Raw genomic sequence first — 24,213 nt, 5'->3', positions numbered from 1 at the left:
ACATTTAATATAAAGATTTTGATTAATATTAATATTTCTCGTGCTGCTTCTTGACGGTCAAAGAGTCCGGAAATCAAGCAGGCAGCACTGGTAACATTTAGAAGATTTGGAATGGAGTTTAAACATAATGTAAATATTTTCGATCCCATTTAAATACATGGTAACCAACACATGCGATTTAGGGAATTTAAATCGCCTAAGAGTAGGCGGATATTTATTCCTAATTCATTATTTCATAAATATGTTTATTTGTACATTTATATAGGTAGATATAAAAAACGTACCGTCCTGTTTGATAACTCCATTTGATAACCCTTACCAAAAAGTGTATTTCAAGTTTATTTCATTAAGTATACTTAAGTAAAGTATAATATTTTAAAGTAAAGTATTTTATTAAGTATACTTTATGTAGTAAGTGTACAAATGTCAGTGTACTAGTAGTATACTTGTAAGTATACTATTTCAATATTCCTTGGGACTAAATTGGCCCACTTTCTAGTATATAAAACTTTACATTTAAGTATACTTTAAGTATAACAGTAGTAAACTTTGAGTACACAACTAGTTTATATCTATGTTTTCGTACTGCAACTATACTGAAAGTGAGCGTATAGGTGTACTGATAGCTAACTAAGTAACTAATTAAATACTTGTAGCATTTTTATTACACTTTGAAGTATAGTCTCAGTAAACTACTAGTTTAGTAGTTTTATACTGCAAGTATACTCATCATGCTTTAAGTATATTACTATGTCCCTATTAGTTATAATTTTGTATATTTTGTTATATGAATATCTGAACATTAAAAACACCAAAAGAAAGAACAGGGTATCTGCTTGTAAACAAAAAGATTTTATTCTAGCTTCACGCTTTTTTTTATAAACACCTGCATGTGGGTAAATTTCATAAATAATAATAAAAAAGAAATAAATAAACAACATTTTGAACAAAAAGCGACTATAAGAGACTATGAATTGGATTTAGAGTGAACACCCCAAAGCTTGACAGTCATTATTACCTTTTCATGGATCACATTTTATTCCATAACTTTACAGTTTTGATGCTGTTTTATGACTGATGATCATGTTAAAAATCATGTGGAAGCATCTGTTGTTTCGGTTTCTTCTTCGCTTGTGTTTCGGAAATTCTCTACAGAAGAGGTGTAATAGCGCCCCCTACCATATAGCAATGAAAACATGGATTCTCAGGGAATAATATTGCTCAAATATATTTAGACTATTTAGTATAAGTCAGGTATACTTAAATGTCATTTTAAGAATATTTCTGAGAAGTACAAGAAGTACATATTGCGTCTCTTCCTTTTCTTTTTCGCCTGTGAAACAACGCCAGGGGCACTGTTGCCACCTTGTGGATAATTTAAAGCTGCAGTCTGTAATTTTTTTGTGTTCAAAATGTACAAAATTTCTATAATCTGCAAGTACATCATGAATCCATTTTTCAAACCGTGTTTTTGGCTTATCCTGAATCACTACGGTACACCCATAATACGTTTTTACATTCATATCAGAAGTAGAAGTAGCTCAGAATACATGTTTATTATAAACACTAGAGAGCCAAGGTCGGACTGCAGCTTTAATTAGTGCAAAAACGATTCGAGGTGTATGTGTGACCTGATAATACTCCGGATGGAGATGACTGGTGGGCCGGACTGGTATGTGGACACTGACTCTCTCTGAATCTGACTGGGGTTGATGGGTATTAGATCTGTTTTCAGTTCAACATCATTAATATAAGCCAAATTAAAACCTGAAACAGAGAAAACACATTTGATTTGATCCGATCATTAAACAGATGCCCCCTCCATCTTTTAAAAATATGAATGAAACATACATGGGATCTCAAGCTAAGTTAATATAAGTTTAGCATGTCACGGTCCTTCAGTGTATTCATTAGATATGATATGGATTCGAACATCCCATTTTTATTAATTAATTTAATATTTAAAATCATGGTAACATTTTACAGTAAGGTTCCACTGTACACCCTAAAAACAAATCTGTAAATTTACAGTAAAAAAAAGGCAGCTGTGGTTGCCAGAATTGTACTTAAAGTTTCAAGTTTACCTAGTAAGACATTGATTAACTGGTTCAGGTGTGTTTGATTAGGGTTGGAGCTAAACTCTGCAGGGACACCGGCCCTCCAGGACCGGGTCTGGTGACCCCTGGTATACGGTATAGCAAGGTTTTTGGTTTTACGGTTTTAACTTAAATTTTACATTTAAATATCGTAATTTCATTAACTGATATAGCGTTAATATACCAACCCACTGAAGTACTGAAATCTGTCTTGTATTTTTGTAATACACTGATAACCACCAAAGGCAGGTGTTGATGACAGTCACATCATGAACCAAAGCCCATCACAAGCTGCTTTAAAATATTAACATATATAGAGGGTGCACAGTGTCATTCACTAAACACTAAAATTGTAAATTATACATTCTTTTTCCACTTTCAAAAATGGTATACTACTGTAAAATTACTTAGAATGTCCAATACAGTTTTTCACCATATATAGTAGGGGAACTTACTATTAACCATTTAACAGTTTTTTACTGTAACATTTTTATAGTCTTTTACCATTAAATTCACGGTCATTTTTACAGTAAATATTTAAAATACTTCTAAAGCATTTATTAATATCAGTTAATGATCATTTTAAAATTTACTAATACATTATTCAAATCAAAAGTTCTATCTGTTACTGTTTAATGCACCTGAGCAACATGAACTGAATCAGCAGGAGTATTTTTTTTTTATGAACTAACATTAACAAACATGAATAATACTGTAACAAATGTATTGCTTATTGTTGTCAGGCATTCACCACAGCCACCTCCACCTGCCACCTCACCAATAGCACCGCCCACCCGTTCCTCATCACCGGAGTTCTAATTACGTCCACCTGTATCCTATTCAGCCACGCCCTATATTAGACTCTCTCCCTCAGTCCTTCATTGTCTGGTTTACCGTTCACATCCCCTACGCTAGCTCCAAAATCAAATCAAATCACCTTTATTTATATACCGCCTTTAACAATACAGAATTGTGACAAGGTGGCTGTACAGTATTAAATAGGAAATAGTACATCAACAATGCAAAAGGCAACAGTAAACACTCAATTTTCAGGTAAAAGGTAGTTAATCAAATACAACAAAATAAAATACAATATTGTGTGAAGATAAAGTGAAGATAAAGTGTCCCCAACTAAGCAAGCCAGAGGCGACAGCGGCGAAAAAACCTTGGGAGAAACCAGGCTCAGTCGGGGGGCCAGTTCTCCTCTGGCCAGACACAGAGGACTCGCCAGGTCCCGTGGTCCTGTGCCGACAGCCGTCTAGGTGACCAGGTCTTCACTGGGGATCCGTCTCTGGGGCTCATCTCGTCGATGTGGTCTCCGATGACATACAGTGCTGTAGAGGTCGTCTCTAGGTGCTGATCCACCGTCTGGGCTGGGTACGGACTGGATCCAGAGGACTGCAATGACCATCTGATCTGGATACGGACTGGATCTGGTGGTTAATGTGACCTCGGCATAAGAAAGAAACAGACTAATATTAGCATGGATGCCATTCTTCTGATGATGCACTGAGTACATCGGGTGTTATGGGAAGTGTTCCCGGTTCCGGTTGACCTAATTAGTGCAGCCTAACAATCCTTTAACGGATTTGAATTATAAGAATGTGGATTTGTTATGTGTAAGCAAGGTTAAAGAGATGGGTCTTTAATCTAGATTTAAACTGACAGAGTGTGTCTGCGTCCCGAACATTGTAGGGTAGATTGTTCCAGAGTTTGGGTGCTAAATAAGAAAATGATCTCCCGCCTGCGGTTGATTTTGATATTCTCGGTATTATCAAATTGCCAGAGTTTTGAGAACGCAGCGGACGTGAGGGACTATAATGCGATAAGAGCTCGCTCAGGTACTGAGGAGCTAAACCATTCAGGGCTTTATAAGTAATTAGCAAGATTTTAAAATCTATACGATGTTTAATAGGGAGCCAGTGCAGTGTTGACAGAACCGGGCTAATATGATCATACTTTTTGGTTCTAGTAAGAACTCTAGCTGCTGCATTTTGGACCAGCTGGAGTTTGTTTATTAAGCGAGCAGAACAACCACCCAATAAAGCATTACAATAATCTAACCGTGAGGTCATAAATGCATGAATTAATGTTTCAGCACTTGACATTGAGAGCATAGGTGTAATGAGCAGGACTCGTAGGAAGCGTATAAGATCCAAGTGCGAGCTTTAATAAACAGATCGTAGTCAAACAGGCAGGGATATTGACACAGACAGTGGCAACGAAGACAGAACAATGGCGTAATCCTTTGAGCAGGCAGAAAGTCAAAAACCAGGGAGAGCAGTCCAAAAGTAACAAATAAACAAGGATATGAAACAAGGCAAAAACTATGGCAATGAACGAGGCAAACTATGGCAGAAAACAAAGACAATGGAACAAAGCAAAACCGTGGCAAATAACAAAAAACAAGGCAATGAAAACAGGGAAACGCTTGGTAGAGTCCGCTAGAGCAAAACAATACTTCGCAGCTTCCTGTTTGAAAATGGCCTCCTTTTATGGCCACCAAACAGGAAGTAACAAACGAAGCAGCAGAGGGAGCAGCAACAGTCAGTCAGTGGGTGAGGGCTCCCTCTGCTGGCGTGGCATTACAATAGGTCGTAATTTAGATATATTTTTGAGATGGAAAAATGCAGTTTTGCAAATACTAGAGATGTGGTTTCAAAGGAAAGATTGCCATCAAATAGCACACCTAGGTTCCTAACTGATGACGAAGAATTGACAGAACAGCCATCAAGTATTAGACAGTGTTTTAGGTTATTACACGCTGAGGTTTTAGGTCCAATAATTAACACCTCTGTTTTTTCAGAATTTAGCAGTAAGAAATTACTTGTCATCCAATTTTTTAACTCAACTACGCAATCAGTTAGTTTATCAAATTGGTATGTTTCGCCGGGCCGCGAAGAAATATAGAGCTGAGTATCATCAGCATAAAAGTGAAAGCTAACACCATATTTCCTGATGGTATCACCCAAGGGTAACATGTAAAGCGTAAAAAGTAATGGCCCTAGCACTGAGCCTTGCGGTACTCCATACTGCACTTGTGATTGATATGATACCTCTTCATTCACTGCCACGAACTGATACCGGTCAGATAAGTACGATTTGAACCATGCTAATGCACTACCACTAATGCCAACATAATTTTCAAGTCTGTTTAAGAGAATGTTGTGGTCAACCGTATAGAATGCAGCACTAAGATCCAGTAGCACTAACAGAGAGATACAACCACGATCAGATATTAAGAGCAGATCATTTGTAACTCTAATAACAGCAGTCTCAGTACTATGGTACGGTCTAAAACCTGACTGGAAATCCTCACAGATATCATATTTCTGTAGGAAGGAAGATAATTGTGAGGATACAACCTTTTCTAATATCTTCTACAGAAATGGGAGATTCAAGATAGGTCTGTAATTAATTAATTAGTTGGGGTCAAGTTGTGGTTTTTTAATGAGAGGCTTAATAGCAGCCAGTTTGAAGGTTTTGGGGACATATCCTAATGACAGTGATGAATTAATAATATTTAGCAGAGGATCTATGAGATCTTGAAGCAAGTCTTTTAGTAGCCTAGATGGAATAGGGTCTAGCATACAAGTTGTTGGTTTAGATGCTTTAACAAGTTTATACAATTCATCCTGACCTATAGTAGACAATGAGTGGAATTGTTCCCCAGGAGATCTAAAGCGCATCTGATGCAATACTGTAATTGACGGCCGCATGGTGACAATTTTGTCTCTAATAGTATCGATCTTGGAAGTAAAGTAGTTCATAAAGTCATTACTGCTATGCTGATGGGCATAGACAGTGCCTGTTGGTTCTTTATTTTTTGTTAACTTAGCCACTGTATTGAATAAATACCTAGGGTTATGTTTGTTTTCTTCTAAAAGAGTCGAAAAGTAATCAGATCTTGCCGATTTTAACGCTTTTCTGTACGATAGGGTACATTCACGCCAAGCAGTATGAAAAACCTCTAATTTTGTTTTCCTCCAGCTGCGCTCCATTTTCCGGGCTGCTCTCTTTAGGGCGCGAGTGTGCTCGTTATACCACGGGGTCGGACTGTTTTCCTTAATCTTTCTTAGGCGCAGAGGAGCGACCGTAACTAGAGTCCTGGAAAAGAGAGAGTCAATAGTTTCTGTTACATCATCAAGTTTTTCTGAGCTATTGGACATGCTGAGGAATTCAGATAAGTCAGGAAGATTACTCAGAAAGCAGTCTTTTGTAGTAGAAGTGATGGTTCTACCATACTTGTAATAAGGAGTTGAATTTACAGTTTTAGTTATCTGGAGTATACTCAAGACTAGATAATGATCAGAGATATCATCACTTTGCTGCAGAATCTCAACGGCATTGACATCAATTCCATGTGACAGTATTAAGTCTAGAGTATGATTTCGACAATGAGTGGGATAGATAGAATTTAACTCCAATAGAATTTAAAATGTCTGTAAATGCTGCTCCCAGTGCATCGATTTCATTATCGACATGGATGTTAAAGTCACCTACTATTAAGACCTTATCTGTAGCCAACACCAGCTCAGATATAAAATCAGCAAATTCTTTAAGAAAATCTGTATGGTGCCCTGGTGGCCTGTATACAGTAGCAAGTACAAACGTCATGGGGGATTTATCATTAACACTTGTGGATAATGTTACATGAAGCACCATTACTTCAAACGAGTTATACTTGAAGCCCGCTCTCTGAGAAACACTGAAAATATTGCTATAAATTGTAGAAACACCTCTCCCTGACCTGGGCCCCAGTTAGTCAAGTGCAAACTCTAAGACTATATGCCATATTACTAGAGAGAAGAGCGGCACCACCCCTGGAGGGATGAAGACCATCTCTTTTCAACAGGTCAGGTCTGCCCCAAAAACTTGTCCAATTGTCTATGAAACCTATGTTATTCTGCGGGCACCACTTAGACATCCAGCCATTTAGTGACGACAGTCTGCTATGTATCTCGTCACCACGATACGCAGGGACCAGACCCCATGCTGTTTGTTATTAGACTCTCTGGTGCTACTCTGCTGCTACACTGCTCACCCCTTTGGACTTTACTCATCTACTCAAGGACAGTCAGATAAGATTCCCTAGACATTACATCTTGCCTTCTGATCTTTATCAATCTGTTAATAAAGATCCCACTTGTTTGTACTTACCGCTGCTTCTGGTCTCATCCCTGTTTGTGCATGACAATTGTTAGATAATGCATTCATTAATGTGAACTAATGGGGCCACAAATAATTAGAGGAATAGGCAAGAAACACTGAATTAAACATGAGAGTCAATATGTTGGTTTGACATGTTGGTGTTTTTTTTTTTTTTTTTTTAATCGCTGCTGCATTTGCCTTATTGTTTTACTATCGGGTTATGCATTCACAAAACAATCTGCTCATTAAGAGCGTCTTCTCATTTCTGGTTTCGCATTTATCAGTGGTTGCACAGCAACAGCAGATACAGCACAACACGTCAGGATCCTCAGCAGATAAAAGATGGTTTATGAGTGTAACTATAACACACTGTATATACAGCCATGTGGCGTTTTACCTATTCAGACTGCAGCTGTTTCAGTCTTTTAAACTGCTGTAAAAAAAAAAAAAACAAGTGACCGCACATCATTTAATGGTACAGATCTGCAATAATAATCTACAACGAAACTCATAAATTCTATTCAGAAAATCAATTTCCCACCCGTTAGTGTGCTATTTAAATCCATTCAAGTGACAAAAGCTGACATCATCCTCCAGACAGGAAGTAACATCACTTTGGAGGGAAAACAGCAGCACAAACATCAATTTGAAGTGTTCTGCAAAACAGGAATAGGCCAAATACTACTAAATCAGCTAATGCAGTGACATTAGGCTCATTTATGAGACGCGTTCCCCTAACGTTGCCATGTGGTTCCATTTGTTTTTTGGGAACCAAATAAGAACATTCTAGGAACATTCCCTATAGGTTCTTCTTTTAATAACCTAAAGAGAACATTTCCATAATTATTCTAATGCTGAAATGTGAATTTTTTTTTATCATAAACTTTTTTTTTTTTTTTGGCAGAATTTGAAATAAGCTTTTAATAAACTGTAGACATCAAATTAGCCAAATTGCATAATATTGATAATATAATTCCAATTTTCTAAAAAAAGCATATCATAAAAATCTGTGTATCACACAATTTCTACAGGTGGGCGGGAATGAAACTTTATGCTGATTGGTCAGCCAAAGATCAAACTGTGCCATCATCAGTTCTTCCTGAGTTTTGGGTGGCAGTATACTGCAGCTCATCCAAGACCAAGTCTTATGGAAATGAAAAAGGGAATCCTAAAAATGTCAAAACTGCCTGCTAAACTCAAAATTATTTGAACATATTTCAAATCTGAACAAAACCTGAAATGAATTGCCTCATGAATGTTTTTCCTAATGCTCAAATGAAGTAAAAAAAAAAAAAAAGCTTATTTTTCAGCTTAGACCAGCCAATGCGCATGTGCAGCCATAAGCGCTAGTTTCAAGTTTCTAAAGGGAACCTGAGCTTCTAACGCAGCTGCAGTGACACGATGACTTTACCAATCAGCGATTTATTCAGAAGGCGGGACTATTCATATTGCGTGTTCCAGTTTCTCGCATTCATAAGTAACAGGAGTGAACCGTCTTTGTTTATCTACAGTCTTGGATACCCTTACGGAAAAAAGATGTTTGTTCAAGTGTGCGATTAGTATACTTCTTTTAAACTAAAAATAGGAAAATATACTTTCAGTCTACTTTTTATGTACTTCTCAGAAATGTGCTTTATATACTTCTCAGAAATATACTTAAAATGACATTTCAGTATACTTGACTTATACTGTAGAAAAAGTCTACATATATTTGAGCAATACTTGTGCTCTGAGAATCTGTGTTTTCATTGTTATACATGAGAGATGCTATTACACATCCTCTCTACAAAATTTCCAAAACACAAGTGAAGAAGAAACCAAAACAGAAGCTTCCACACTGTAAAAAACTCAAATACATATTTTCCATTTTACGAAACATTTTGAGTCTCAAATACTAAAAAATGCTATTTTCTTGAAACTAAAAACCCTTGTCAGAAGAAATAGTTGTATACTTAAAGTGTGATACAAATTTCACTTAAAGAAAACTTACGAGTATACTTACAGTATAGAACTACTAATCTAGTATTTTACTGAGACTATACCTCAAAGTGTACTAAAAATGCATTAAAAAGTATTTAATTAGTAAACTATCAGTATATCTATTAGTTCACTTTTAGTATACTTGCATTACAAACTGAAAACATAGACGTAAACTAGTTGTGTACTCAAAGTTTAGTACTGTTATACTTAAAGTATACTTAAAAGTATTATATACTAGAAAGTGGGCCAATTTAGTCCCAAGGAGTATTAAAGTAGTACACTGAAAAGTATACTACTAGTATGCTGATATTTGTATACTTACTACAGAAAGTATACTTAAAAATATACTTGACCTTCACTTAAGTATACTTAATAAAATAAACTTGAAGCATACTTCTTTTTGGTAAGGGTAGTGGTCTGTTGGCATTTCAGCTTTACTTGTAGTCACAGAAGATGCTCTAAACAAATGTGACATTCGTTTTTTCCTCATAGATTTTGTTGTTGCATACATAAATTGTGAATTATGAAAATTAAAAAAAGTATCTTAAAAAATATTTTAAAAAATATTTTGTGAGTATCATTGTCAAATCCTTAATCATGGTAAAACAATTCATTTAAAATGTTTCACGTCTTAATATTTTTTCACTTTGTTATGCTGGGATAAATCATACTGGGATGTATGCTAAAACTGTTGGACGTGGCGCCCTACCTAGAATATTTCCCACCAGCCGCCACTGTTTAAAGAAAAACATATTATTTATAAATAGGCTACATCTTCAATGCAATGAGTAAAAGTCCAGAAACAAGCATTTTCATTAGCATAAACGTTTATGATTTAATTTCCCACAGATCAGTGTTCAGTAAAAGGCGGTTAGATGTCTGTGATGATAACAGCAGAACCAATAAACTCTAAAGAACGCCTCGCCCTACCTGATTTCTTCTTGATCGTCATCTGCTGAGCTTTGAACAATCGAACGCCTCACATATGCACTTATAAATGATACTTTTATGAACTTTTATGATCATTTATGGAATATCTGGTGGTTGACAGCCGTCTTTCACTTTCGCTGTACGGAAAAGAGCACGTAAGGAGCACTTGTTTCACCTTTTGACGGACGTGATGCCGGAGAACTTGCGTCTGATTTTAGCGCAGCGTATGTTTAATGAATGTTGATTTAGGAACATGTCCATTATGTAATTTACAGGAAAGTTGTATTTATGATGATGTTAAACACACCCAAAATCATCACTACAGGAAAACCTAAACATTTGCCTATAGAAATTAAACAGTCTGGGAAATGAAAAACATAGTTCATCTCCAGTCCTTCTAAAGATAAACTAACAAGAGGAATGTGATGCACAGCGGTCCAAACAAGTGTTAGGACACTTAAAAGTCACATTTTAAAATGTCTGAACGGCAGACACTGACTTTAAGAAGAAAAAGCACACATTTAAAGTAGCTTGTATGGTCTGACATGCTAAAAGTGTGCTGTAAATGAAGACATTCAGCATTGTTTGACTGTTTGTGGTTAGTGGATCATTTTTATAATTAACATGAGGAACTTCAGGTCTTCTTCTGCTAGAACACCTGTGTGAATTCAAGTTAAGTCAGATTTATTTGTGCAAGTGACCTTTACAGATTCGTTTAATGCGGAGACCATGAATTTGTGGGTTTGTTTGATCTTCATTTAATGCGCGCCTCTGATCTGCACGAGCTGCACTCCAGAATATCATCATTGTCAATAAAACTCCCTGTTGGTTTGCACCTAATCTCTGTTTCTGGTCTCATCCTTGCAACAACGTGACATACATTGTGCTGAAATCATTTTTATTTGGTGCTGATGTAACATCTGTACCCGGTAATGGACAGATTTAATGTTGTGTAATCTTACAAATGATAGTTGATGTGCTCAGATTATTTTTTTGTTAATTAAATTATAGATAAAAACAAGATGTGGTTTTTCCAGTACTGATTAGGCGTCTATACAGATTATTTCCATGTCGCTTATATACTGGGTCGTGAGTGTGCTGGATGATTTCTGATGTACAACGGAGTGATCACATTGGAGTAAAAAAAAGTTAGACGAACGTTAAAATAACGTTATACAACCCAAAACGTTCTGTTTCCATTGATAGAACATTTCTGGCCAACCAAAAACAAACCTCAACAAAATAACTTTCCGGGAACCAAAAACGAACGTTCTGGGAACCAAAAATTGTTAGCTGGATATATAGTATAAGTTACTACAGAAACAATAGTTACTAATATCATATAAAGTTACTAAAGCGATTCAGTCAAGTTTTCAAAATCATCAGTATCCTATGCAGGCTTTCTCCAATCATTTAGTCCTCTTAAGCACTGCCCCATTCTTACAATCCAATCACCTCCACTTTTGAGAGCCACGCCCACATCTCAACATCCAATCTGACGAAAGAACCAAGTCCTGCCCTACATTCATTCCATTTTTGATAATCTGTTACACGCGGACATACTTCATTATATGGAAGAAAAGATTTGCTTAATCATTTTATAAAAGAGAAACAAAAGGGCTCAGCAAAAGTCATCTGAAAAGTTTCCAAACTAAACAAAAAAAAAATAATGTTTTACACCAATCATGCTGTCATTACATATCCCATATCTATGGATCTGAAGGGCCATTTGTTAATAGTTAGAATCTTACAGGCACACAAACTTTGGAAACACAATATTTATGGCACTAAGATTCAGTTCTTTTGAATTCTAATTAGATTTCAGTACTATTTGTTGAAATCTTCCTCTTTAAAAGAAATTAGAATTAGCTGAATGTAAAGGGACCCACATCTGGCTAGAGAGCGGCTCTAGTGTAAAACTGCATAACCAACTCTTGATTTCCTTAAATCTCAGACAGGGTTACACCGAACTTAGCTCTCAGTCAGATAGGGGTTAAATCTAGTTAGAATTAAATGAGATAAATAGGGGCGAGGTTGACTGGTCAAGGATGCATCAGGAACGATCTGAATATAATAAAATTGTGACCCTAATTGGATAAAACCAGCATGTTTCAATGTTTTTAATGTTTACTGGGCTCCACATTCCCATTATGCCACTTCTCGCTTCTGTCTGTCCATCCGGTTTATTTTTCTGTGGGCTTGAAAGTCTATCAGTGTTTCATTTGATAAACTGACCTTTCTTCTGAGGAAGAGTAAAAGATAAAAATAAGACAATAGAGCTAGGGTCATAAGAGAATTATTTGAAATGAGAAAAAGATAAAGAATAATAACATTTAGAGTTAACAAGTACAAACTGATGTATGCTTACAGAAAACGACTCCAAAACAAAAGACTTAAACAAGTGACTTGCAATTATATATACAGTAGAGCCTAAAGATAATAACAGCTACATGCTTTTATCTGAACCTGTGATAAGTGATCACACACTATTAGTACAGCACAGCGTCTCAGCTGAAAACCATAAACAGAGATGTTAAAAAAAACAAACAAACAAACAAAAAAATTAATAACAAGCATGCTTAAAAACTGGACAAGCGATCAGGTAAAACCTACAGAAAAAAAATGTGAAGATTAAATCAGTTTGATTTGACATTAGAAGCACACCCTGAATATGAACTGCTTGAATGTGTTTGATTGGGACTGTGTTTTGTCTGTATTATATGTTTTGGGGTACTATGATGTATGTGTATATTATGCCCACAATCCCTGGAAGGAGTGTTTTATCATTACAGATGAGTTAAGTGAACTGACAAACTTTACTGAAGGCAATAATTCTGTGTGAATCTGACGAAAAGAGGATACAGAACATGAGACAAACTTTTATTGGAGCTTTTATCAACACTTTTATTAACACTCTTATAAAAGTGTTTATGTTGTCACACACCTCCGTGAAGTTGGCACCCCATAAAAAGAAATAATGACTAAAACTATGCAATTCGTTTGTGCTACGTTTGTGCTGATTTGTGCCGCAAAAACGAACGTTTGTGCTGGTTTGGTGTTTAAGATATTAAACATTATTTTTTTGACTGTGTGACGTCACTCTCCACCCCATGTCGTCCAGATCGTTCCAAACCGGCGCAGTTCGTTTGTGCTCGATTTGTGCCCGTTTGTGACGTTAAAATAAAGACGGTATCTGTTTTCCTTCCCTAGATATAACCAAAATATTTCCGGAGCTGTGACGTCACTCTCCACCCCAGTTCGTCTAAATCACACAAAACTGGTGTCATTCCTTTGTGCTCGATTTGTGTCGGTTTGTGCCGTTGAAATGAACGTCAACTATATTTCCCCTTCTTAATAATAACAAAAACAATTTGAGGCAGTGACGTCACTCTACACCCCATGTCGTCCAAATCTCTCCAAACCGGTGCCGTTCGTTTGTGCTCGATTTGTGCCCGTTTGTGCCGTTAAAAGAAACCATGTAACCATGACCTCTTTTTAAATATAACGAAAATTTCACTGTCCACTCCATTTAGTGCCACTGCAGAGTTTTTTTTTTTTTAAAGTTAGTGTTCGTGCTGCCTTAAAATTTAAAATGTAGTCTTTTCACTTAGTTTTTTAAAGTTAGTTTTCACTAACTTCATTTAAAGTTGACTAAATTTAAATTTCAAGGCATATTGTATAGCCTATATATAATTATATAGCCTAATTCAAATCGTTCCCCACACAAAATTGCGTGTTTATTTGTGCTCGATGTGTGCCAGAAATCCTGGTTGTAACTAAAATTCGTCTTAAATTGGATATTTAAAAGAAGAAAACTTAAGCACTTAATATACTATTATCTATAGGAAACATGTAGCCTAAATGTAATTGCATGGCATGACTGCATTTAATAGCTAATATGGTAAAGTTTTTCTGTCCCCCTTATAAACGATTATTTACCGCACTGCATAAGAAAACGAAAAAGGACTGTGGAAAACGAAAACGGACTGTGGAAAACTAAAACGGACTGTGGAAAAAGGGCTCGTAGATAAAATAGGCTTAAGCTATAGACTGCTGAATGTGTGCATGGTAGGACAAATTACCGGTCATTGGAAAAAGACTACAAGAAATTGATAGATACTACTGTAGCTAATCAACGAGGTAAATCTATATTTGTACGTATTTGTATATATTTTAATGCAAGTTGAAAAAAAAAATCTAAATTCAATGAAAACGAATGTTTTGTTGATGTTGTGAGTGCACACAAAATCAAAGTAGACTCTTTGCAGTTCTGAATGATGTATTACTCTTACCTTTAGCAAAAATGATGGCGTAGATATTAATTAAAAAATCGCAAGCAATATTGCCGGCGCCTCCATGTCTGCGCGCTGTAGCTTCCACACTCCGCATGGATTAAAATGCGCCTAAAAGCGCACATTTATATGTTGAATGTTTAAATTAATATTGTGAAATGCATTAATTGTTTTATATTTACATATTTTATATATTTTTTATTTTAGGCAAGTCGTGTTGATTTTGAGAAGGCTAGAACATATATGATCAGCTCACTGTGCTGCTGGCGGCTTGGTCGGCAAAAGAAAAAAAAAAAAAAAAAAGAATTTAACAAGCATAAACTGTTCCAAACATATTTCTAAAATAACTTAGAGAAACGAAAATTAATACAGCCACTTTGCCATTAAAAATATTAACGAATATTCGTGGGGAATCCATGTTTAATATTCTAATGGCACAAATCGAACACAACCGAATTGTAACGATTTTTTTTGTTGACGTTAGTGTTCTGCCTTGAATTTTAAATGTAGTCAGTTTGAAATATGAAGTAACTGCAAACTTGGAGCTGACTAAATTTAAAATTTTAAGGCAGCATGAACACTAACTTTTTTTAAACTGGCAATGGCGCTAAATGGGGTGGAGAGTGAAATTTTCGTTATATAAGAGAGGCCATGGTTGGGTTCTTTTAACAGCACATGGTATTGAAGTTGGATGTGTTGCTGCTTTTCTTTTATGTGGATTATTTGCCTGTGGATTCATTAAAGGCTACATTCTGTCTTCATCTCCGTGCTTGTGTGTGTGACAGTAAACCAGTTCATATGTTAAAGACCTTACCATTTGCGTTATGCAATTTTGTCAGTTAAAAATGCTGTTCTGTATTTAATTTTATGTATTAAACGTTTTAATATAAATGTAGTATATTCTTATGTTGAGATGGAGTTTACCTGTTGCAAAAGAACGTTCAGTCCTGTTGGATGGCCAGAACAATCTCAGAATGTTCTGGGAAGGTTCTCTCAAAGTTATGATTCTTGATATGAACAAATATTATTCCTGTTATGTTAATAGAACGGTCATTCAGAGTGATATAATCTATAACATTCTCAAAGCGCCGGAATAAAAACATTATTTATACATTATGGAACGTTTTTATATGGATGTTCATCAAAGATGGTTTAGAGAACATTAAAAAGCAATATTACCATAATGTTTGCAAAACAATAAAATGGAACGTTCTCCTTAATGTTGACATAACATTCACAAAACCAAGAAAAGGTTTTTTAAACATTTTTGAACGTTTTGAATATTCAGAAATAACATTTCCACTCACTGTGGGAGTAAATACACGATGAGTCTGTTGGAGAGAAACAGTCGGATGAAACCGCTGCTTATTTAATGTATTTTTATTTAAGAGAGTTTCTCTTACCTTACTGTCTTCCATCGCTGGCCAACCATCTGCTAGCAGCAGCTAAAGGGACCAGTACACTAGAGACAAGCATGAAAGGAGCATCAGACCAACTGCAACAATCAGTAATTAAAGACATTTTAAGAAGTTTTATGGTTGAATGGTTGAAAAATCATCAATACAATTATTATAATTTACTGGTTTATCGCTTTTGACCAACAGGTGGCGCTCTTACCATATTGATCTGTTGCCGTCAGTGTGAGGTGATGATGAGATACAGCCTGAGATGCAGTTTGGGATCATTGTATCAAATTTGTTAATGTGCTAAACAAAAATCAAAATTCGTTGCTTTTTGCCAACATTGTCTGAAGATGATTTGATTTGAAATTTAGACTAGTCTATAGAGTTTAAAAAAGTAGGTTTTCAAAGAAAATCTAAACGGCAGACAGGAAGTTCAGCCGAGAATGGCATAATTGGTATTGATGTTCTCAACATGATTCAAGGAATCATTGCGCTGAAACCCTTTTTTTTAAATTAAATAATTAGTTTAATACCAAAAGTGTTACAATATACAATAAAATATACATCACCCCCCACCGCCCAGGTAGACTTAGAAATGTATATAGGGGATTAGAATAAAATCAAAATAATAACAATAATTCAGAGAAAAAAACAATCATACACAAAATGTAATTATATTTTCATCAAAATGAAGAAACATTGGAAACTATAGTTTTGCTACAATACACATTTACAGTAAAACCGTGGTTATACAAAATAACATAATTACTTTAACTAGAATAAAACCAGTTAATTTTTTTAAAGGGATTTGTATTTCTGTACACTTCGTTTTTTTTTTTTATTATATTTTTATTGCTGCCTTATTGGTTGTTTTTTATTGTTTAATGAAAAAAAAAATCTTAAAAAAAAAACAAAACAAAAAAGATTCACAAACCAGCACCAAAGTGCCAATCTGAACAATGATTCGCGAGCCATAACTTCAGATCAGGACTCGGAGCATGGATCATTTGATTCGCGAAATGATTTGCGAACCCGCTCTGAAGTTCCGATCTGAATCAAATGATCTGTGATATGCGATCCGAACCCAGCAAACAATTTTTGGTCTAAAAAAACGTCTATTAGCCGTTGAAACACAGCCCAGACGTCTAGGCTAAAATAAGGTTGTCATTGGGCTGTCAGTGAAAATTTAATAGACGTCTAAACATAGTCCAATAATAGACGACATAATTTAGACCACTATTAAACGAATACATCTGAATGTCTAATAGACATTGAATCTGCATCTAGGCTAAAACTAGACTGAATTTGGGCTGTCAGTGAAAATTTAATAGACATCTAAACATAGTCCAATAATAGACTAGTCATCAAACAGACAGCTAATGAACGCCTACATATATACATCTAAAACACAACAAAATGGCCATCCATCCAAACAAACTACATATACAGCTTTTATTAAGAAAAATAACATTAACAACTTAAGACAATACAAAATTATAAAAATGCAAAAGAATTAATGACAAAATAAAATATAAATGCATTACACTCAAATATAAATATTATGATAAAAATATGGAATTTAACAACTTAAGATAATATATATATATATATATATATATATATATATATATATATATATATATATTAAATACCTTATGATATTTAAAAGAAATAAATAGTACAAATCAAGAGCATGTTATCACACTTAACATTAAAACGGATAAATGACAACGTAAAAAAAAAATTAGATTAAAAAAAGATTAATCAATTTATTGGTTTACTTATCTTAACAAATAAAACAACCAACAGTGAACTTGAAGGAAATTGTTAATTATTGTTTTTTTTCCTTGTATAAAATGTTTCCCAACTGCATTCCTCAAGTACAACTCAAGTACAAGTTGGTCATCACTGCATCTGCAAAATAAGAAAAAACAATTAGCATAAGAAAAGCTTTTTGAGAGAGAACTGAGAGAGAAAGGTCTGAATATGAGGGAACATGAGGGAATTTTTAAAACCCTAAAATATAATACAGATTGAGGTGGTTAACAATTGCGGACAAAGTTCACTGACATTTCAAAATGACCAGTAAAGGAATTATTTTTTACATTTCTGATTTGCGCTGTAACTTATTATATATTGACACCACAATGTTTGATTAATATGGCACACTTTGAAGACTTTACCTTTCCAGCATCCTTCTGGCACTGTCTTTGAGATTTCTTCATTCAATTCTGCACACCTGAATAACACATGCCAGTGTCAGGCAGGTATTATTATATGCGTCAGTGTAAAAGTGTCCAAAATTGTCTGGCACAACTAATTTCATAACAACACAGTGATGCTGCTGTATCTAAAATGTAACCCAGTACACACATTAACCTTAAATGTACATGGAATAATTATTCACCCCTACCGCTTTTATTACATTATGTCTTCTGATTGTACGGTTAGGTTTTAATGCTGCATTGCACATCTTAGCTATTTGCACTATTTTAATACCGGTGCAAACTTTTTATAATTGAACATTTTATATTGCAATTTGAAATCATTTTTATTTTTGAGCTTTAGTATCAATTTGGAAATTTCAAACTAAATCTTATTGTACTTGTACAATAACAAAGATATTCTATCCAATGAGCTCATGCTCTGTATGTAACAAGCCATTGTTCAGTCATAAATTCAATATTATAGTTAAAATAAATGATTGACTTTGTCAAAGATGAGAGCTCTAGTGAAGATATGTTGTTTTGGAGAGTTTTTTTTTTTTCTTTTTTTACACCATTGCTGCCCAGATCTCCTCTTTTTTTCAACAGCTATTCCAGATGTAGAAACTCCTCCTCAATTTGTCAAATTCTTCTGAATGTGTGTTCACTGTATAAATTAATATAGATTAATCAAAGCTATTGTTCTGTTGTTTGCTGTTTTGCTGTTTTAAAATCGCGTGAGTTTGTAAACACATACAAATGAACTTTCACTCTATTATCCATTAAATTTTGCAATGAATCCTCTGATCACATGCTGTACTGTGGGACCTAGTCCATAGGGATCACTATCATCTATGATCTGCTCCCTTCACTAAAATGTCACGGTTCCTACACATGATAACAAATAAAGTATAGATAAACAATGAACACATATACTTACCAAGTCCAAGCAGGAAAGTCCTTTATCGTTTGTTGTTTGCCCGTTGTTTTCCCACAGGTAAACGTAGTGTTCTCTCGTGTAAAAACAAAATTCAAAACGGCGGAATTATCGCTGGATCTTGCGACAGTGATCTCAACTAACTTTCAAGTCTCGCGTTGCCAGTAGTCACGTCTCAGTAGGGCGACAATTGCCATCTAGCGGTTGGGAATTGTTATTGCATATTTATTTATAAATTGAAAGAAAGTCAAATTATATTGTATAATGTGTATGAATGTTACATTTAACAGCCTGTGGAATGCATGACATCATATTATTAAATGCAATTAAACTTTTGAAACATTTAAATTAGCATTATTTTGGCATAATTAATAATGCATTATTTAATAATGCTATAAAATAATGAAATAAAATATAAAAAATTTTAAGACTATTTTGGCCATGCTCATCGCTGGTCTGATACTGGGCTATAGCCAAGCTGTTAAAATTAGACACTGATTACATTGATTTCGCCGGTTGGGCTAAAAGCAGACTACATGTAACCCATCCAGCTCAGAGCCAAAACGTGGCTACATATATATCATGTCATGAAATGACACTGACATCTTAGTAGATATTATTGACACTGCAAACATGATGGTATATCAACCATCTCATGCGCTGCCTGACCAAAAACTACAATGAATCAGATTTGACTATGAGTGGGCTACAAATAGCTGGTCTGACTACGAGCTAAATCTTGGCTACAAACAGGCTACACATAGAACATGTCAAAGAAATGAAATCAAACAGATTGTAAACGCTGTTCACTTTGCTTACGTGATGGAATATCATACATCTCTCAAGTTATTTTGCCAAAACAATGACATGTATCAAAATTCAAGGTTTTTGGGCTAGAAGGGGGTCACACATAGCCGGACTATATCGGGTCTATAGTTAACCGAGACGGTGAAATGACGGCTATTGTTAGCTGGGAAGTTTTGATGTGAATCAAGAGATTCGCGAACCCACTCCTAAATTCCGATATAATCAAATAATTCGCAAACCCGCTCCAAAATCCCGATCTAAATCAAATAATTCACGAAACACAATGCACGATTTTAAGTCGCCATCTGAATCAAATGGTTTGCGAAATGCGATTAGATTGGAGCGCTTTGAAACAGTGAATCAAATTTGCACCGTGTGAGATTGTAATAATCCTGACCTCCTGTGCACTTTTCATACTAACCTGAAAAGCAGACATGACACAAGTCTAGCCTAGAGAATCATAGGACATGATGTACTGTTGTGTTTCCTGAAGGGTGTGATGTTTGATCTTTCACTTCCCTATTGTTACCATATAAATATTAGAGTCTTTCTTCAATAAAGTGCCTTTGAGTGAATTACACTTTCTCTGTGTGTGGTCATCTCAATGGTCCAGGATCCTGACTCTGTGCTCCATCGCTCAACCAAAAACGAATCTCGGCAGTTAATCAAGTTAGATATTAAATTCTAACACACCGCAACTGATTCAGATTTTCGAAAAGCTCCGTTTCACCCTTCACTACATGCTTTTTAAAATCAATACAAGCAATGTTGAAATTCGAAAAGGAATGGCTCTTTTGATCTGGTTTTTGCTAGTGAATCGCTTGAACTGAATGATCGAGGTCACGAGTTTGAAATCGAAGCGGTTCCAGCGTGAATGACTCTCTCAATTGATTGGGTTTATCTGTTCCTCTTTTCGCATCTTCAGTCATGTTTACACGACACTGTCAGTACTACTACTGACTTAGCTAGCTAGTTTTATGACATAAACTGAAATAAGCAAAAAAAAAAAAAAAAAACATACAACACAAATCTACAAACAACCGGTTTACTTCTAACTAACACATTAATATGACAAGCTGCAGCTCAAAATACATGTTAGATGGAAACATTGTGCATCATGATGGAGTTTGTAGCTTAATTCACTATATTTGAAATAGTCAGTTGAAAGGATATAATAACAGTAAGTTACTGTATTTTGCAATGCCTTGTGGGATATGTTGACCAGCATAATACCATATTTTCCCCTGTACAGGGACAGTATGACATTTTGGTTTATCTACACAAGGTCATTTTGCTGCTCTGCCTTTTTTTGTTTTTTTCCAATGTACATATTTTAAAAAATAATGTTTAAACATCCAATTAAGCTTTTGCAAAGCATAATTTGATGAAAGGATAGCATGTTTTAATCATGGAACAGTAACTGAGTAAGATATGATAGCATTGTTAGCTCGTAAGCATATACTCTGACTGCATTTGATTTGTTATTTATTACCGTCACACAATTTATGTAACTGAAACATGTCCCAAACTTCATCTAAGCAAAAGATGCATGTGTATGAACAAAATTCTTAATTCTTGCATGATTACTGTGAACGTATTCAAAGCACTGCTAGCGATTGCAAAAATAGCGGCAGATGGACAGAAAGAATCTGTCGGTTTTTATTTTATTTTTAAACTTTAATTTAATTTTTGTGGGGGATGTCTGTAATTAGTTAACTAGAGAAGCTATCTATTCTTTACATTATGTTTTCCTTATCCTTGTAGTTCAAAGCCTGACTTTGTAGAGAAGCAAATGACTCATTCTTTAAGAAAATGTGTTTGCCTATTGTTTGTTCAAGAAATCATTCACCTAAAATGGTTATCTCATTATTTACTCAACCTTATGGTGTCTCAAACTCATAGGATTTTCTCCTGGAGGACAAATGAAGATATTGTCGTGGAGAACTGATGTCTGTTTTGCCCATATGGAAGACCAGTGGGAACCAAACCTTCAAACTTCAAAAGGAACATAAAGGTATGATTAATTACCAGTAATTTTGTCTGATATTAAAGTATCAGACCAAAGAATCGCAGAAAACTGGCTAAACCATGCGATTAATTGCCTTTATCTTCCATTTACTGTATGTCTGTTGGTATTAAAGTTTGGTAAAGTTTGCATTGTAGGGACAAACAGACATCTCATCTCCATTAAATATCATCTATCGCATCATCAGAGTTTAAATCAGCATACAGGTAAGTAAATAAGTAAATTAGCATTCTTGAATTCTGCTAGAAATTGTTTTCTATAGATGTCTGCCACTCCTTCTGACCTTGAGAAAATGGGTAACCTGGCTGTGACTCCTTGATCCTTCTTGGTAAGTATATGTCTTCATTTTGTTTCACTAAAACAAAGCTCATGCTCCAGACTGACACTAGTTTCTATTATCAGGAAAAGATCCACCTTAATGTGCCTCACACTGGCAGCAGGGTTGCCAGCCAGTTACTTTAATTTTTACAGCAGCACTGCTGTAATTTAATTTACAAAGCAGTTTTGCGTTCACATTCTATGTACACATTTTTATCAGATCTTGATTTCCCTGGCAAACAAACCCAGTGGCACTGACATTATCTACTGTTTGAGCAACAGAAAAGCTGTTTAGAACATTAGTTTGGATTTTTGAAATGATATTCTAAAATATTAAGACAGTTTTGAACTAGTTGTTTGAAACCAACTTGGTAAATGTGTTTCCATTTGTGCACTTGGGTGTTATTAAGTTGAAAGCCAACTTACTGAAATGCTATTTAAACGTCCAGTTATTATTCTTCTGAGACTAAAATTTCTGACTGCTACTCCTCCTAGAGCTTTAACTCTACAAACCCCAAACTCAGCCCAGATCTTCAGACTGGTCTGACTCGAGATGCTATATCTTTTCTAACTGATCGGACTTACGATTTTCCTAAAATGTTCAATGTTCAAATGAGCCAACACTATTCAAACTTCAACTGTTAAAACTTGCTAATCATGCTAGAAACATGCTAGCAACATGCTAATCATGCAAGAAACATGCTAGCAACTTGTTAATCATGCTAGAAACATGCTAGCGACTTGCTAATCTTGGTAAAACATGCTAGCAACATGCTAACAACTTGTTAATCATGTTAGAAACATGCTAGCAACTTGCTAATCATGCTAGAAACATGCAACAAGTTGCTAATCATGCTAGACACATGCTAGCATCTTGCTAATCATGTTAAAACATGCTAGCAACATGCTCACAACTTGCTAATCTTGCTAGAAACATGCTAGGAACAGATTAACAACTTGCTAATCATGCTAGAAAAATGCTAGGAACAGATTAACAACTTGCTAATCATGCTAGAAACATGCTAGCAACAGGCTAATCATGCTAAAAATATGCTGGCAACTTGCTAATAATGTTAGAAACATGCTAGCAACATGCTAACAACTGGCTAATCATGCTAGAAACATGCTAGCAATGTGCTAATCTTGCGAGAAATATGCTAGCAAATCTATCATCTATCTGCAATCTGACCATTACTATCTATCTATCTATGGCTAGCAACCAGAATCATGCTAGTAACTTGCTAATCATGCAAACAACATGCTAACAACATGATAGTAACTTGCTAATCATGCTAGCAACATGCTAGTATCTTGCTAATAATGCTAGTAACATGCTAGTAACTTGCTAATCATGCTAGAAACATGCTAGTAACGTGCTAATCATGCTAGAAACATGCTAACGACCTGTTAATCATGCTAGAATCATGTTAGCAGCATGTTAGTAACTTGCTAATCATGCTACAAACATGCTAGCAACATGCTAGTAACTTGCTAATCATGCTAGCAACTTGTTAGTAACTTGGTAATCATGCTAACAACATGCTAGTAACTTGCTAATCATGCTAGAAACATGCTAGCAACTTTGCTAGTAACTTGGTAATAATGCTAACTACATGCTAATAAGTTGCTAATCATGCTAGAAACATGCTAGTAACTTGCTAATCATTATAACATCATGCTGGTTACATGTCAATCATGTTAGTAACATTAACAACATGATATCTATCTAATTATCCATCTGTCTGTCTATCTATCTATCTATCTATCTATCTAATTATCTATCTGTCTATCTATCTATCTATCTATCTATCTGAGACTGTATTGCCTTCAAAACATTCAAACTTAAACCTACTTTAAACTTCAAACTATTTCAGACTGAAAACCATCAAACTTCAAACTTTTTTTCTTAAAACGTCTTAACTTTTTAAACTTTTTAAACTTTTCAAACTTTTCCAACTTTTTCAAACTTTCTCGTCCGGCTTTCTCAAGTCAACTTAAAGTTTGTCTTGACAACCTTTTTTTTTTATCTAGTTATTAATTGTGCTTTTGTGATTATTAGCCATACATTT

At 35.1% G+C, this 24,213-nt stretch overlaps 1 long non-coding RNA gene across 1 annotated transcript; it reads right to left on the bottom strand.

Moving 5' to 3' along the window:
• Positions 1-17,697: 17,697 nt before the first annotated feature.
• On the bottom strand, positions 17,698-19,328 carry LOC127162295 (uncharacterized). Its single transcript, XR_007827297.1, has 3 exons — positions 18,997-19,328; positions 18,036-18,091; positions 17,698-17,766 (listed from the first exon to the last, which is right to left on the bottom strand). It is a non-coding gene; the product is annotated as an uncharacterized LOC127162295 (long non-coding RNA).
• Positions 19,329-24,213: the final 4,885 nt, after the last annotated feature.

This window comes from Labeo rohita, unplaced genomic scaffold (genome assembly GCF_022985175.1).
Source record: "Labeo rohita strain BAU-BD-2019 unplaced genomic scaffold, IGBB_LRoh.1.0 scaffold_88, whole genome shotgun sequence".
NCBI classification, from domain to species: Eukaryota; Metazoa; Chordata; class Actinopteri; order Cypriniformes; family Cyprinidae; genus Labeo; species Labeo rohita.
Note: the sequence above shows the minus strand (reverse complement) of the source record. Positions and strands in the feature narration are given on the sequence as shown.